This window comes from Curcuma longa, unplaced genomic scaffold (assembly GCF_044706935.1).
Source record: "Curcuma longa cultivar G26 ecotype Majalengka, Jawa Barat unplaced genomic scaffold, ITB_CL_G26_1.1 contig_17095, whole genome shotgun sequence".
NCBI classification, from domain to species: domain Eukaryota; kingdom Viridiplantae; phylum Streptophyta; class Magnoliopsida; order Zingiberales; family Zingiberaceae; genus Curcuma; species Curcuma longa.
Window position 1 is genome coordinate 14,097 of NW_027430514.1, and position 18,964 is coordinate 33,060.

The window sequence follows — 18,964 nt, forward strand, 5'->3', positions numbered from 1 at the left end:
ATCTAGCAGCGAAAGGAGACTGAGAGAAGCAACGGAAGCAGAAAAACAGAGAAGAAGGAGACTGAGAGAAGCGACGGAAGCAGAAAGACTGAGAGGCGCAGCGCACCTGCCTATCACCCTACTTATACATAACCCTATCGACTCCTAGCCGTCCGATCGAAGGATGGGAAAAAGGTGGGAACCATTCATAGCCGTTCGATGCGTTACATTTCCGAGGAAAGATACACGCCATCATGGCGACGATCCGGCTGTCCCATCGGACACCCCGCCCCCATTAATTCGCGCCTCGGAAATGACGCACGCCATGCTGACCACGTGCCCACCGCCCCGGATTAGGCCAGTAGCCTGCCGACACGTGTCGGCTCCTTAAAGGTTGACGGCAGACAATCGGTTCCGCCGGCAACAGCCCGTATGTTCGACTCGGACTCAACTTCCGCCTGGTCTAGTCAGTCTGACTCGCGCCTCCTTCGACTAGACTAGTGGGAAGGCTGGTGTTACGGTCGTATAACGTGGGACCGAGTCAGACCGCATGGGACACCCAGACCGAGTCAACAATCCTCAAGCGAACAATCGGGGACCTGCGATCCCGAGCCGAAGCTTTGGGCGGTTCCGATCCGAATCTGTGCGGCCAGCTTTGTTATTAAAGGATTCGGTGGCTATTGCTGAGTCAACCCTTCACCGGTCGGTTGGTCAACTTATCCGAGCCGATGCTTCACCCGTCCGCCATATAACAATTCCGAGCCGACTCCCGGTCAGCTCGACTGATCAGCATACCCGACTCGTCCTGAAGAATCAGGGCAGAATAAGACCCTCCTTTACGGACCATGCCCCTTCTTGTACTGTAGTCAGATATCTGACACCCCCCTCACTGGGTATGGCAATCCGCCGCCTAACGTACGCCCCCTACGAATGACATACAGACATCATTAAGACACCACTCCTTACTAGTACTAAGGGTACTCTAGGGGTAAGCTCTACCTTACCTGGTTCGTGGTATGGACCTCTTCATCAGTATATAAGGAAAGCCCCCTCTCAGGGGCCAGGTATGCTCACTGTTTCTTCGACATTTTCCTTTCATCACTTTCTCCTCCATACATCTAACTTAGGCATCGGAGTGGTCGCGCCGGTCACACCGGCTTTCCTTCTCACGGTGTCTGTCCTTGCAGGTCATCGGCTACTCTCGCTATCTTCTTCCTCTCTTCACTCCGGAGTGGTGCTGAGAAAAGGTTGCTCATCCAGAAGCTGTTCTTGACGGGAACACTAATGTATCTGTACAAATTCGATAACGGCAGTCTTATTTCATCATGGAGCCGATCGACGATACTGATCGTTTAGGGAGTAAAATTACTACTCATTAGAAAGATGAATTTATAATTTCAATAATCTTACTCCTTATTACAATGAACGTAAACATCGTGATTATGAGGGATCTTACTCGTCATTAAAATAAGAGGATGATCACTATTTCTTTTCAAGTGAAACGATTCAAAAATAAAGTCGAAATGAGAATTAGACTCTTTCCCTTTAAAACGTGATTACCCTATATATTATAATGCTCATAGTGTCAAATGACAATTGTAATTATTTTTTTAATGAAATAGTTGTTGGTGTCGAAGTAAATTGAAATTCCAGAGTTCAAAAAAAAATAAATTTGTTGGTATGTCAAGATAGGCTTGAACAACTAAACTCGGAGATGATGAGTTGAACAGATTAAGTCAAGAAGATCAAGTTGCTGAGATAGAAAGACAAAGTTGTCAAACTAGGAGGTCAAGTTGAGAGGTAGAGAGCTATTGATTAGAGAAGTAGAGTTGTCAAGTTGGAGATAGAACTGCTGAGCTAAAAGGCAGAGTTGCTGAGTTGGACGATCAAGTTGTCAAGCAAGAAGGCGGAGCTACTGAACTGTTCAAGTTGGGTGGCAAAATTGTCAAGTAGGGAGATAGAGTTGTCGAAGTATTGAGCTAGGAAACGAAGCTACCGAACTACAAAGCTAAGAGGTAGAACTGCTAAGCAGGAAGGTGTTGGGACTTGTGCTTGTCACAAAAAAAAAGTTCAATCATATATATATATATATATATATATATATATATATATATATATATATATATATATATATATATATATATATATATATATAACATGCTATAAATCTAAATAAAAATTAATATTTATTTTTTTATTATATATGTGCATCAAATTTTGAAATATCATTAAATTGAAACTATAGCATGAGTCAAATTTTATTGTTCCTTTAATTTTCAGCAATTTTATTTTAATAAAATAGTAGGGACTTATATTTTTTCATTATTTAAATATAAATATTTCTCCTAAAAAATATAATTCTAGGTATACAAAATTTATGAAAAAAAATAAAAGAATTTTTAAATTTCAAAAATATGCACTTGATAAATTTATTACTAATAATAAAAATCAAAATTTAGAAAATAATATAATTAAAATTTTAAATAAAAAATTAATTAAATGTTTGCTAGAAGATAATAGATTAGGATAAAGGAAATTTATCCAGAACTTTTTAATAATCACAAATCTAATACATTAAATATTAATATTAACGAAGAAGATAATAATAATTCACTTAATAGAAATTGATGATAAAATTTTTAATAATATTAATGAGATTATTAGTAATATATATGTCTAGTACTGTAGAAAAATATAAAATTTAATAGATTTATTAGTTTAAAAAGGCCCAATTAGATAAATCAATATTTCTTTTTTAAACGATGAAAATTGTAGATATTTTTATACAATTCATTAAATTTAAAAAATTATTAAATGAAGAAAAATATGATAAGAAATGATTAATATATTCAAAAAGAAGTAGATAAAGTATTTTGCTTTTATTGTAAATTATTTAGTCAAAAATTAATTATAATTCAATTAGCAAATGAAGGATGTTGAAATCAGAGAAATCTTAGCGCTAAACGTAAAAGTCATGAAACAAACAGTGAACATATTATAAATATAAATATTTGATTTGATATTGACTTGCTTATTAATAAAACCATTGATCATAATTTACAAAAAAAGATAAACAAGGAAAACGAATATTAGAAAAATGTATTAATAAAAATTATGCTAGAGTTAAAAATTTTATAAAAAATAATTTAGCATTTTGTGAAACAAATGAAAAGATTTATCAAGATAATAATGAAAAATTTTTAGATTTAATTGAAATGATTATAGAATTTGATCATATAATGCAAGAACACGTTAAACACATTCAAATTATCTTGGTCATAATATATAAAATAAGTTAATAAATATATTAATAAAAAAATAAAAAATATTATAATTAATAAAATAAAAGAAATAAAATATTTTTCAATTATACTTGATTGTACTATAATATAAGTCATCAAAAATAAATATCTCTTATATCAAGATATATAGATTTTTTTTAGTTATACTTGACCATTGTGATGATATGGCAGTTTCGGAGGCCTGAAAGCCTTCCGGTGTCTGTACTCGTCGAAACTCCATCCACTTGGCAATGATCCATATAATGGCTCTAGGCCTTCCAGGTGTCTAAAAGGGATTTGGGCGCTTAGAACCTGATCTAGAATGGCCATCCAGAGCCCGAGATGAATCTGGGCGCTTGGAGTCCAGACATCTGGAATAGCTCTAGGCATTTGGAATGATCAACCTTCGATTGACCATTTTCCTCTTCTGGTTAGCCTTGATAGCCTTGTATAGTTTTTCTTCCAACTTCTCATACCTCGGATGCGTCGAGCTCTTTTGGCTCGCTTTCGTACGTCCTTCTCGTTCCACCGGAGTACTTTTCCACAACTCCTCGTACCTCGGATGTACCGAGCCTGTCGACTCCTTTCCCGTATCATCCTTCTCGCTCATTTGCATCTTCTACCAAGATTCGCCAGTTGGAACATATGTGTTATCTTAAGTTCCTGTACATTTAGACACACTCATTCAACAACCTAATTTCAGACTTATTTGCTCATACATCAAAACTTCACTAGGTACTGACAATCTCTCCTTTTTGATATTAGTCAAACTAAGTTAGAAATTAAGAAAAGTTACTAATAATACAAAAAAAGAATATTGCAATAATAAGTTAGCAAAATATTTTTATTCCTCTCTGCATTTATATCTAATTTTTAATTTTTCTTCCCCTTTTGACAATAGTAAAAACATTGAGGTAATGAAAATTTTGATAATATTTTTTCTGACCATAGAAAATTTTAAAATTTTTAAAAACATTGAGGTAATGAAAATTTTAATAATATTTTTTCTGACCATAGAAAATTTTAAAATTTTTAAAAACATTGAGGTAATGAAAATTTTGATAATATTTTTTCTGACCATAGAAAATTTTAAAATTTTTATCAAATATAAAGCATAATATCTTCAAAAATTAATTTTCACTAAAAATATATTTTAATTAATTTTCTAATTTTAAAAAATATAATTTTCTTTTGATAATTATTAAAAAATATTAAAACATTCTCAAATTTAAAATTTTTATATACGGATAGGAACAAGTTATACTTTCATAAAAAAATAATTTTCATGAAATTTTCATATAGAATATATCAAAAAAAAAATTTTCATCTAAGTCAATCACATAAATAATCTTTTTCCTTAGTTGACCATTCTATAAATTTTTTTAAGTAGTTAAAATTGATTTTGGAATCCAAAATAAGTATAGACCTACTTTATTTACCAAATATTTTTCTAAAATAAATAATTTTGGTACTTTTTTTATTTGGCCGCTGAAATTTTTATAATTATATTTTTGTCCTTATACAACTTATCTAAGCCAGTAGAAAATTTTCTTGAGGATGATTTTAAGAAATCTACCTAACCCCTTAGTTTTAAATTTTTTAGTTGTTAATTTTTCATATTCCTCCTTAGAGCATGTACCAATTAATTTATTTTCTACCTCTAGATTTGTTCGTTTTAATTCCATGTATTTCTTCCTAATTTTACATAATAACCTAGAGAATATTTTAATTGCATTGTAAAGTTAATCGAAAGGGACGTTATGTACCTCACTTACCATTTCGAATTCGTCGATTAAGGCTCCCACTATACTATTGCTTTTGTCATTTGATCCCACTTTTGACTCTTCTTCTTGTGTTGTCATCAGTGCAAGCCTCGTTATTTGTTTTGATATTGAATCTTTTAAAGAGCCATCCCAAGTTGCTTTTAGATTCTTCTATTTGGGCTTTGTCTTTTCTTTTCTATTTTCTTTGATTATCTTCTTGAGTTTGGGACAGTTATCTTTGATGTGACTTTCTCCATTACAGTTGAAGCACCTTACTATTCTTTTCTCTTTTATTCTTAACAATCTTGAGGTCTGTTTCTTATCAAATTTGTTAGAAAATAATTTCTTCATTTTTCTTACCAGATAGACTTCTTCATCTCTATTCATTGAAGATTTCGAATCTGACTTGCTTTGCCTTGTTTTTAGTACTAGGTTGTGATTTATCTTCTTTATTTCTTTTAAACTTTCACATCTTGATTCGTGTAATTCTATAGTGATAAAAATTACTTGCCTCGAGGTTCTTGGAAATATTGTATGAGACTATTATGGATATCCATTCTTGAGCGTGTGGGAAGACATTTAACGCATACCATAACGTGTCCGGATTTGAAACAATTTCTTCGAGATTGTGGAGATTTGTTAAGATCTCCTTGAGCTTACTATGTAATTGTGCCACCTTTTCTCCCTTTTCCAATCAAAGATTGTTGAGTTGATTCCGATCTCGTCTAGCTCGTTTTACCTCCGAAATGCCTTCATGAAGTTCTAGGAATTTTTTCTAGAGTTCGTTGGTAGAGTTGTAAGTGCTGATTTGGTTCAGTTCCTACATTGGTAAGACACTTAATAAGTGGAACTCCATTTTACCTTTGACCACAGACTCGTCTCGTTGCTTTTTGGTTCATCTGTGTTCTTCGAGTTCATCTCCGTCTTCATTTTTGGGTGCTTCAAAATTGTACTTAATACATAACATAATTTCAAAAAAGATTTTAAAGTATACCTTCATTTTCTTTTTCCACATGGCGAAGTCACCTTCGAACTTTGGTGGATGAATACTGATCCAGTCATTCTTTCCAATCTAGTTGTTGAATTGGCGGTTAGTCCTTCTGAGGGATCCCGCTTTGATACCAATTGTTGGTGCAGCTAAAGCAGTTCGTGGATCGCTAGAGGGGAGGGATGAATAGCAACCTACAAAAACAATCTCGATTTCTCTTACTAACGTTTTAGCAAGGGCACATTAATTAAAATGACAAGTATAACATAAAAAGAATAGTACAAGGCACGAATTACTTAGTTACAAGTCTCGAATTATTAGTCCAAGAACTATACAAGCTCCACTCAAAATATCCTTATTGGAAACGATCCGGAGGCGGAGAAACCTTGTACAACAGTTGACTGTTAAACATTAAAATAGACTTGAACAAAAATCTAAATCATGTGTGTTATTTTTTTTCTTGGAGCTTCAATCTATTTATAGTTTTTACCTCGATCTGACCGTTGTACTGATATGACTGTTTCGGATACTCGAAAGCCTTTCGAGCACTTGGACTCGTTAAAACTCCATCCACATGGCAACGGTCCATATAACAGCTCTAGGCCTTCCGAGCACCTGGAAGAGATCTGAGCACCTAGAACCTGCCGCTGAAGTGGATATCACCCTAATCCATGCGACAATAGCTTGCACTAACCTGGAATGGCCTTCCGGACGTCCGGAATGGATCCGGGTGTCTGGAGTCCTAGCGCTTGAGTTGATCATTTTCCTCTTCCATCCAGTCTTGATTACCTTGTGTAGTTTTCCTTTTGACTTCTCGTCCCTCGGATGACTTACTCTCGTGCGTCTTACTCGTTCTGTCGGAGTACTCTTCTACAGCTTCTCGTATCTCAAATGCACCAAATCCGATGGTTCCTTTCTTATGTCATCCTTTTCGTTTTCTTACATCTTCTATCAAGGTTTGTCAATTGAAACACATATATTATCCTAAGTCTTTGTGCACTTTAATGATGCTTCATGTTGATATAAGAGGTGAGATGGGATGAGCCTGCAGCTGGCGAGAGGCGCAATAAGGTATCCATATGGGAGATTGAGTCAATAACAACACCATTCTTCATACGCCCTCCACTATTTTTTAGAGACAGCAAGGGAAGGGATCCTAATTAAGTAATGGTGAATTCTAGCTAATTGTACAGATAATAGCTCTTACAAAAAGTACTCTGCATGAAAAATAATTATCTATGAATAAGTAAAACAGAATATGTTTCATACCATTACTTTAGGTTTCGAATGAATCTTTAAATTTCTTTCATAATTATATTCCTAAATAAGGACTTAAAATGTTTCTGCACAAGCAAATTGTTGTTTCTCCTTATCATTCCAGAAAGACAAGGAAAGATTAAAAAAAAATAATGGTAATAATTATTATCTAGAATTAAAGTCATAACCATAATAGAACTAGAATAAATATTTTTGATTTTTCCTTTAACATGTCAATATTCATAATTTTCTATCCATCTCTAACTGTGATCTTCCTCCCCAATATAATATTATGGTTCTGGTGTAGATAGAAATTCTGTAGGGATCTATATGCGTCATCAAATAATTTTAATAGCATATACGCAGCGGAAAACATGATTCCTCCAGAAAATCCATGCGAAAAACATACTCGTTTGACGATTCTACCTACTAGAATCGAGGTTACCTTTGATGCGAGTCTTTCGCAATCCCGACAGCAACTCTTGCCTTCAAAGGTTTACGGATCTCAGCACGATTAGTGTGTTCGCGCCTCCACGGTATCCACACGAACACTGAGATGGAGAAGAACCAAACTGTAGTGCTAGCCACAAGAGAAGGTTCGGCCAAAGGTGGAAGAGAAGAAGAAGAAGAGGGAGAGCAAGAGCATCCAACAACCCTTCATCAAGAGCCTCTCACCCCTTTTTATATCCTACCATGGGATATGAAGGGTTTTGGTTTTTAGTGATTTAAGGAATTAATATTTTATTAACTCACATGCATCTCATGCATGAAGACTTTTCTCCTCTTTTAATGAAGATCATGCATCTCATGCATGATAATCTTTCTCTTCTTTTAAGGAAGATCATGCATCTCATGCATAATAATCTTTTGATAAATTCGAATTGGCTTGTGTGACTTGAGTCCAACTCGAGTCTCACACAATCTGAGTTGACTTGAGTCCAACTCAATCCGAATTGACACTAAGGGCTAATTCTAACAAATTCACCTTTGGAGCATGATTGAGTTGGTTATTACGAAACAGACTTGCTGAAGTGGATAAGAATCGAATCTCGACAAAGTTGAGACAATGCTCTCCTCCATAGTGATCAACTGCAACTTCTTGAATTATCTTCTCGCAGATGATTGTGGAGTCGATCATGTGGGACCGTTGGGATGACAGATTCTATCTTTTACTGAAATAGTGTAGATAGAAATTCTCTTATAGTCCAATTTAAACAACGGAACAATGATTTTGTTCTTGCATATCTCTCCAGTAGGCTTTCAAATTCACCCTGTGGGTCCATATAATTAATACGAAAAACACAATGCTTTGGGAAGGCAATTGACAGGTCATTTTATTTACCTTTGCAGCTTGCAAGGGACTCAGGACTTTATGGCAGGGCTGGCCCTAGGCCAGGGCAAGCAGGGCGATTGCCCAGGGCTCACAAATTGGTAGGACCTTAATTTTTGGGTTAAATGTCATATTTTTAACTTTTAATTATTGCCTCTCAAAGAATATTAAAAGTATTCTTCGATCGGATCAAAAAAAAAAAGAGTGGTCAACTCTATAATTCTTTGTCCATTTGTCCATCCAAAAAAATGAATGGTCAACTATTTTTTAAGCCCTAATTGTCGATCCTTTTTCTGTTCATTCCGTCAAGCACAAGTACCAGATCTCGATAAGTTGTAAATCTCGTTAACAGATCCTTTTTCTGTTCATTCCACAGGTTGTGGATCTCTACTGCGAACTGCCCCCACAGGTCACAACCGCTTCTACAGTTTCACACGCCGCAAAGTGCCCCTCCATATTAGGTTTTATTGTTCTTTGCTCATTGCTCATTGCTTATTATTCATAATTATCTATCATCATGAAACAACTATCTGGATATTAAAAAAGATAAAAAAAGAAAAAAGAGGAAGAGATAGTCCAAAGCTTAAGAGGTTCATTGAATAAATATTTTAGTAAAGAATCATATGACGCTATCATTGTTTGATGGACGCACTTGTAATGTTGAAAGAAAAACTGATCATTTCTTAACAAGGTCACATATAACTAACTTCTCTTTGTTTAATCATGCTGGCTTGTTTTTGTTTATCTTCAACCGTGGTATTTCATTAGTTTCATGACCAACATGCTTGTTATTTTGCCTTGAATGTTTGTTTTTAAGAACCATATGCTAAATAGAGTGTAACTTGTCCATTTTGAATTCATTATATATGTATACTTTTTTATGCTGTGAATCTACTAATTAACTTATATTATGCTGCAAATGTATAAATTAGTGTCTTTCAAAATAACACGGAACTTTTAACCAATGACTAGTCAATTAACTTTTTTCAGTAGTTCATATGTTTAATTTTTGCATGATAAAATTATTATCTCATTACAGTCAAGTGAGGTATACAGGTCTTCGAATTGTGCTGCATGTTCACCAACTTCATGCTTGCAACTTGTGTTTTTGTTTCCTTCTCTTATTTTTAGCCATACAAGTTTTTAAATTTTCTCGTTATATATTTTCCCTTGTGCATCAAAATACTTTTCTTGATATTTTGACATGACGAAATTTATACCTTTTGGTGGAACAGACAAGAAAATATTATAAGTGGTTATAAAAAAAATTCAGTATTCGATGACGACCTTCATCCAGTTTGGAGCTTCTTCACTACGAAGAAGAAACAGAGTATTTCGATGAAATTTAAAGTGGAAATTCAAAAAACCTCGACTTTATTTATTTATTTTTTATATATTCTAAATATTATTTAGAGTATCATTATTATTTTAAATAGGAGAAATTATTTTTTTTTGTCTTAGAACTCTATTTGCTTGGAGAGCATTATTTTGTGTAAAATTTTTTTATCAAACTCTTATTGATTGAAAATTATAATTTAAGCTCTAAAAATTAAATATGTTACTGTGCCAGAGTTCAAAAATTATAATTTCACTTAAGATCCTTGTACAATAAGAACCGGCTCTGCTTCATGGTTAGGTGGAAAGACAATTCTGAATTTTAACTGTTAATTAAGCAGATGGTGAGACATCAGGCATTGTCTCTGTTTCAAGGATACTCGATATCAAACTACCATGATGCCTGGTTTTAGCCTCGCTCAATAGATGAGCATGACGCAGCATATATTCATCCACTTTTAATTCAGCAATGCAGACTGAAGGCCTTCAAAAGTTATCCACTTTTAATTCAGCAATGCAAACTTGCTCATAGTTAGATTAATATCACAATGGCACATTTTGTGGAGTCATTGTAAGTATGCCCATTTTGGTTTTCCTGCAATTTTTCATATTAAAGTGGTGTTTGTCATATAATAAAGATGGAATGAAACAGGAATACCTACACTTTTATTTAATTTGTTCGTGAATAAAACAAATGATTGACTTCTCAATATTCTCAGTCTAACTGTAATTTCTCGATTTATCTTTTCACAAATGATCATAAAACTAACTATATAAAATCACTAGGATGATGAATTTCATTTTTTACTAATCTAATCAATTCATACTGGATCCATTTGCTAACTCGGTCAAAACTGAGTTGGATTGAATATCTCAGCCAAATCAAGACAAGTTGGACAGCACATGTGGATCTCCAGTCAAGTCAAATTGAGGTCGAATATTTCATCCAAATCAAATCAAATTGAGCCGAATTTATCTGCCAATTTAGTTAATTGAGTCGAATGATATCAGCCCAATCAAATCAAACTTTGAATTAATTTGCCAGCCCAGTCCATAATTGATCCTAATACACTGCCCCAGTTAAGTGTGATTAGACTTGCCAGCCTAGTGCTATAATTCAGAGGTCAGACATTGTTAAGATGCAAAGTGAACAGTTTGTGTTTAATCAGACGTAAAATACTACTTTTCTACAAGGAAACAAATAAATACAAATTCAACTTACATTATAGGATTGTACCTGCTACTCTTGCTTAGCATTTAATGTTAAAGAATGCATCAGCAAATAAATCAAAATTCAAAATTTTCTCCATGATTTTTTCTCCCTATTTCACGCTGCAAACTACAAGTCTGCAAAGAAATAAGTAACAGTAGAACCTGATGTTTGTCCCTTGCCGGATTTCTTCCTCATCGTACCTTCACAAACAATTAGTGTTACGAATTATAAACTGCTAAACACAGATGACAATTTAATCCGCATGTCTGCACCTTTAGTAGATTTCAGAGGTTTCACATCGACATCCATCTCTTCATCATCGCTATCAGTGTCGACCATTTGATTTTCTGGTGCACCGTTATGGTTATCCAAAAGTTCTTGCAAATCCCAAAGCGAAGAAAAAGATAACGTACGGGTTCATCAGTTGCATAATCTCGGAAAGATGGTACCATACCAGATAAACGTAACCAAGGCCTGACGTGCCAGATAAATTAATCCGTAAATCAAATAGCGGATTATAATCTCACCTTCAACATTTGATCATGTGAAATGCTACTTGTCTTTTCATACTGCTGCACGGCCAACAACATGGGATGTTAGAACACTCTAAGATTTAAAATATCAAACCGTATCAAAATTTTAATTTCAGACTGAAACAATATAATTTTAGTACCTTATCATACCGTATCAATATAATTTTGATATTTTTAAAATATAAAATATATGAACTATAATAAAAAAATTAATTTAAAGATTTAAAAATAAAAAATAAAATATTTTAAAAAGTAATAAGATAATTTTATGGATTTTAATAAAATCTATTTAAATTATCTTCACTATAGCTAAGAATTAATTATTAAAATCTCAATTAAATCCTAAGTTAAAAAAAAATCAAAAATCGCGACTGCATCATCCCAGATTGCCCGCGGCTTGCGCACGAAAGCATCGCCAGGCCAGCACGACACCTCTGGTGGCGTCGCCGAGCCCACACGGCGCCTCTGGTAGCATCGTCCGGCTCGGGCGAAATCTCCGATGGCGTCGCCGGGCCCAGGCGACATCTCAGAGGTATTTCCCAACCGAAACTGCTGTGTCAGTGCTTTGTCAGTGTTGTGCCAGTGCCGGTCCATCGGCGGAACGAAAAATTTCGTCTGTAACGTGTGATACGGCTCGAAATTTCAATTCTTGGAACAGTCAAAAAGTATTAACAACAATAACACAAGCACATACCAAGGCGCTCTATTGAGTATACTGAATGCTCTGCAAGTGGCTGAATTATCCTATTTGGTAGAATGCCTACTAACCTATCCAAAAATTTATGATGTTAAGGAATCAAGAACTTTGGAATTCGCAGAGAGCCGGAGAGGTTAGTCCAAAAACCTGATCACTCCATCCTCCCATCCAGAAATGAGTGTGTCTTCGTCAAGCTACAAAACTATAATATGTTAATTCATAAATGACTGAAGAGTTGAATTATCTGTGAATAACAAAACTACTCACCTTCAATAATGTATCAACAGACATGGGATGCCCAAGGAAACGGTCACTAATGATACAAAAATATAAGGGTTAGATGTATACACTACTATGGGAAAACAACAACCCAAAGATAATGACATCATGAACCATAAACACAATCATTATCTACTTTCTGATAAAATTACCTGCAATCCTGGAAATGGCCCCAAGAATATAATAATAATGCTCCTGTCTAAGTTCCACAGATAACTTTTCGACCACCCTGGGGTAAAATAACATATTTTTATATAAAAAAACAATACTCCAACAAATCTTCTTGCTATTTCTATACTGAATCATATTTTTCTAATGATATTAAACATAGCTTTAAGCTCATTTTGCTGAAGTATCGTAGTACTCTTATGGTGTATGATGTGTGACACATACACAAGACAACAAATAAGATATCATATAAGACAGAAGAAATGCAGCATATTTATGGATCACATCAAATATTGTGTAGGGCAAAAAAAAATGATGATAGTTTAAAGTAACAAGAAGAGAGTCTGCCACATTGTACAGATTATGGGGAAAAAATGCACCCTACATGTGAAATACATATCCAGTCTCATAAGGGCTTCCAATCCAAGACTGCTACAAATTGTTAATAGTGACCATGAGCACTGCCCCTGAAAGCACCCAAAGGAGCATGACTGTAACACAGGGATATTACTAATCTCAATCTAACCTCAATCCATCAAATAAAGAAACACATAGTGTTCAAGATTGATCCAAATTTTGTGAGAAAAAATTCCTGTGGATCGAGTTTCCCAGGACAATGGGCTGGATCTTAACATGTATTACACTCGAATCCAATCCAAAAATCAAACGCAAACAACAAAAGAGAAACGAATAATAAACTTAAAAAAGAAGAGCATATTTTCTCAAATTCTTATTCCTCAAACTAGTCACCTAAACATCGTTATTGTCGACATTGTTGGTGCCCCGATTAGTTTTGATGTGATCAACCACGTTAAGTTAGGTCCTGTATTGTTTTGATCCCTCTGCTAAGTGTGCAGGAACTTAGATACGGAGGAAGTCGAGCGTACGACATAGCGGGACGAGAAGGATGGCACGGGGCAGTGAGCCGACGGGCTCGCTGCATCGAGGGACGCGGAAGCTACGAAAGAGTACATCGGTGGAGTGAGAAGGACGTGCACGACGTCCGAGAAGTCGAAAAGAAATACGCTCGAGGGGCAAAAGGCCGGAATCAGGTTCGGGTGAGACTAACTCCTGATGGCCAGAAATCACCCAACTGACGATCCTACAAAAAGACAAACACGTTGACTTTTGACCGGAATAGAAGACTTAGACTTGGACCTTTTGGATATGACTTTTGAAAAAAAAGATAAAATTTGATCAATTTTATCTTTTATCATATAACAGATAAATATTTAACTTTTATTAAGGATAATTCTCTTTATCTTTTGTTAAAGATAAAGTTTATCTTTATTTAATCAACATCTACGATCAAAATCTATCTCCGATCAACGGTTAGGATCACATCAACGGCTAAGAGAAAGTCCATCTACGATCAACGATCCAGATCTATTCTCTTAGACTATAAATAAAACTTAGAGTTTTAAAAGTCATATAATCAATTATTTTATAATTTTCTCTCTAAGTCTCTGTGCTATAACTGTAAAGGCTTCTCCACCTAAAGGAGTTCTGATTGAGCATTAACCGCTTTGGAAGCAACGATCCAGTTGTAACCAAGTTTTTAAAAGACAAGTGTTATTCTTCTTAATCGTCTATTCACCCCCTCTAACCAGTCCAATCCGATCCTACAAGTGGTATCAGAGCGGATTCGCTTTTGAAGGACTAACCACTCGATAAAGCAACAGGACGATGGCTGGAGCGCATATCCATCCACCAAATTCGAAGGGGATTTCACCGTCTGGAAAAAGAAAATGGATGTATTTTTTCGTACTGATTTCGATGTTTTATTGTCTATTAAATATGGTTTTGCAGTTCTAAAAGATACGAACGGAGATGAAAAAGAAGAAAACCTATGGAATAAAGAGCAATCTGAGTCTGTTGCTAACGGTAAGGCCGAGTTCCACTTCCTAACGGTCTTACCTACTTAAGAAGTGAATCTGATCGGCACCTACCACTCCGCGAAAGAACTGTGGGAGAAGTTCTTAGAACTTCATGCGGGTACCTCAGAAGCAAATCAGCAAGTAAGGACCTTCTATGGAATCAGCTGACAAATCTACGAATGATGGAAGGAGAAACGGTGGCAGAACTTCACGCCAAAAATAAGTAGCTAATCTCCGGACTCACCCAACTCGGCGAATCGGTAAGTAATCGCGATTCTATTCGATACCCCTCAATGCCTTCCCGAGAACCCAGAAGTGGAGTACAATCGTCGACGCCTATTATATTTTTAAGGATTTAGAGGTAAGTACGATAGATGAAATATTTTCTATTTTTGAATTACACGAGTTTCGGTGTGCAGGATTTAGAAAAATAAACAACATTGCCCTGAACACAAGGAGAACGGAAAAGGAATCAGAATCCTCGATGGACGACGAAGAGACAACACAAATGGTAAGGACCTTTAAAAGTTTTTTTAAAGCTAATAAGTTTTCGAGGATGCAGAAGAAAAGACGATCTCTGAACAAACATACTGTTCGATGCTATAACTACAACGAGGAGGGGTATCTAAAAGACCAGTGTCCCAAACTCAATAACCAATCAAAGAAGAAGAAGGCATTGAAAGCCACCTGGGACAAGACCTCGTTTGACGAATCAAAAACTCAAGAGTACACCGGACTTGCGCTGATGACAAGTCATCAAGAAGAGAGCACAGATGAAGGGGGAGCAACGTTAGAAGAAAGTAATGACGAAGAGGGAGCCTCTCTTTCCGAAAGCGACCCGGTAAGTGAGGTATGTTTTCTCCCTCACGATCAGTTATACGCTGGAATAAAAACAATGCTCATACCTCACTTACCGTATAACTGATCATGAGGGAGAAAACATACCTCACTTACCGGACTCAGATTGCTCCTTATTCCATAGGCTTTCTTTTTCATCCCCGTTCGTATCTTTTGGAACTGCAAAACCATATTTAATAGACAATAAAATATCAAAATCAATACAAAAAAATACTTCCATTTTCTTTTTCCAGACGGTGAAATCCCAAATCCCCTTCAAATTTGAGTGGATGGATATGCGCTCCGGCCATCGTTCTGTTATTTTATCGGGCGGTTAGTTCTTCAAAAGCGAACCCGCTCTGATACTACTTGTAGGATCGGGTTGGATCGGCTAGAGGGAGATGAATAGACAGTTAAGAAGAATAGCACTCGTTTTTTAAAAAAAACTTGGTTGCAACTGATTCATTGCTCCAAGACAGTTAACGCTCAATCAGAACTCCTTTAAGCGGAGAAACTTTTACAGTTGTAGCACAGAGACTTAGAGAGAAAATTACAAAATAATTGATGATATGATTTCTAAAATTCTAAGTCTTATTTATAGCCAAAGAGAATAGATCTGGATCGTTGATCATAGATGAACTTTCTCTTAGTCGTTGATGCGATTCTAACCGTTGATCGGAGATAGACTTTGATAGTAGCCGTTGATTAAATAAGAATAAACTTTATCTTTAATAAAAAATAAAGAATATTATCCTTAATAAAAATTAAATATTTATCTTTTATATGATAAAAGATAATATTTATCAAATCTTATCTTATCTTTTTTTTCAAAAGTCACGTCCAAAAGGTCCAAGTCTAAGTCTTCTATTCCTGTCAAAAGTCAACATGTTTGACTTTTTGTAGAATCATCGGTTGGGTGATTTCTGACCAACCGAAGTTAGACTCACTCGATCCCGACTCCAGCCTTTTGTCCCTCGAGCGTACTTCTGTAAAATACCGGAAGATTATGGGCTAAATCGTAAATAAACTTAACCTAAATTTTGAGTTTGAAGAGAAGATGGGGGGTTAATTAAATTAACCCTAATGTTGATTTGGTTTATTTAAAACCTAATTTAATTAATAGGAAATTAGGGTTAAGGGATTTTTTGGGTTAATGGACTATTGGATCCCACACTAAATCCGACCCATTAGCATTGATTTAAGGAGCCGGCACTGTGCAACATGGGTTCGCAATTGCCTTCCCCGTTTTCCCGATCGCGTCCTCAACCCTCCATCAGCCGCTCCACTCCACGCCGCAAGCGATGATTGCCACCCGAACTTGTATCGACGCCATCAACCCTATGATCCGCGTCTCCCTCATCCGCCCAACGCCGGCGCTGCCCAGTTGCCAGCGAAGACGGCCGCCTGACGATGAAGATGAGGTGAAGATCTGGTGTTGTTTTTCTTCAAGCTGTCCCTCGCCGATTCACCTTGAGGTGGTTGCCGGTGATAGAAGTGGGAGAGGGAGCAGAGGAGGATCGACTAGTGTTCCTTGCTGGAGAGGGAGCAGAGGAGGATCGACTAGTGTTCCTTCCTGGAGAGGGAGGAAGATCGGGTGATAGAGGGCTGCGATTTGGAGGAAGAATATCGGTAAGTTGATTCCTCTTGAATCCCTGATTTCATTAGATATTGTAGTCAAGTATTTGAGATTTCCTTCTGGAGCGACAGATCGGAAGGAGTTCTCCGATTTTGGCCGTGAGCTAGTTGGATCGGGGTAGAGCCGAAGGATTTTTGTCTTTAGGACACAAGGGATCTGATTAGAGGTAAGTTGTGGTTGGTTTATTGAGGTAGATCTCGGTGGAATAGCTTTGGATTTGTTTAGGTTGCTGATTTATTGTTTTCTCTTCAGCTTGTGGCTGTCTTCTTTCGGTGTTGGCCGCAAGAGTGAAGAAGGGAAACGAAACTGATTTCTAGGGCAAAAAGGCATATCTAAGGTAAGCTTTATTGTAACGTTGATGCTTTTAGGTTGGGGGGGCTTGAAGTTATCGGATTGGGATTTACGGTTCTAACGAACTGCTGTTGGTGTCTGTTTGGATTTAGGGCAGCAGCTCAGACCAAAGTTTTGGTTGGAACTAGGGCTTGGTCGGCATTAATTTTGAGGTAAGATCTAAAAGCTCTTTTGGTGAGATCATGATGTAATTACCAATGTATGCTGAATGGAATTACTGTTGATTGAGTTGGATGGTTTGGTTAGTGATCTTAGTACGGTTGATTGGTGTGAATGAATTGTTAATGTTGGATCAAGGTTGCCCTTACTGTTTGATTGAGTTTTAGGTTAGATCAGTATTAATGAATGTTGAATTGGTAAATCGAGTAGGAATCTCTTGATCTGTTGGCATTAAGAATTAATTGGTTAGGTTAATCAAACTTCGCGTTAGGTTAATCGCATGGGGGTTAAAACTACCTTTAACTTGATTAGGATTTATTGGATATGTCATTTAGGAATGTTGTTTATTCCTTTGCAGGACCTTGACTTGATTGGTCCTATTACACGGAGTCTGGATATTTTTCTGGGGGTTTTAGTTGTTGACGATCATCTGATCAGGTGGGTATCCTGTACTTGGTCAATACAGGATTCTTTTTCAGTGCATGATCTGTTGTTGCTATATTGTTTATCATGTTGATATCCATGCTGTTTGAGATAGTATCTAGTTGATACTTTTGAAAATCATAGCTTGATACCTGCTGTTGACCTTATGATGATCTATTGATACCATGTTGATATTCTTGCCATCTGTATCATTTATTCTATTGATCTTCGTATGATTCATTGCTTGATACATGATTTATGATCTTTATCTGATCTATTCATGGTTAGAATAGTTTTAACTATGGTATCATTGTCATATATTGACCTCTGTTAATTCCTGTTGAGCATGCTAATTAATTTTAGCTATTACATATTGGGATGATCATCATACATCCATATACTAGTAGTAGGGTTGATGACAGCATTGTTGGCTGTTCTTGGACTGCTATATTGCCCTCCTGCTACACTTCTTCTCCCCACTTATTTTTAGTGGTCAGTTGTTGGAGTTTATGCAGTATGTCCTGTTTGGCGGCTCAATTCACTGCCCTAGGAGGGTGACTGGGGGTGGCGAGTGCATACAGTGACTTGCAGTTTGTCCTGTTTGGCGCCTCAATTCATTGCCTAAGGGAGTAACTGGGGGTGGCGAGTGCAAACAGTGACATGTATTAGATTGATTGATGCATATTACATGCATTTGTTGGTATGATTATTACATAGTTTATTTTATTTATATGGTTGTGGCTGTTGCACTTGTTTACTATGATTATTGCACTGCGTGACATTACATACATGATTACATGCTATGATTACTATACTTGTTGCACAGTATGGTTCTTCCTTTGTTGTATCAGTTGATAT

General features: G+C 36.0%; 1 pseudogene; it reads right to left on the reverse strand.

Annotated features, from left to right (window-relative positions):
* Positions 1–1,145: 1,145 nt before the first annotated feature.
* LOC141816519 (WD repeat-containing protein 55-like) lies at positions 1,146–15,848 on the reverse strand (annotated as a pseudogene).
* Positions 15,849–18,964: the final 3,116 nt, after the last annotated feature.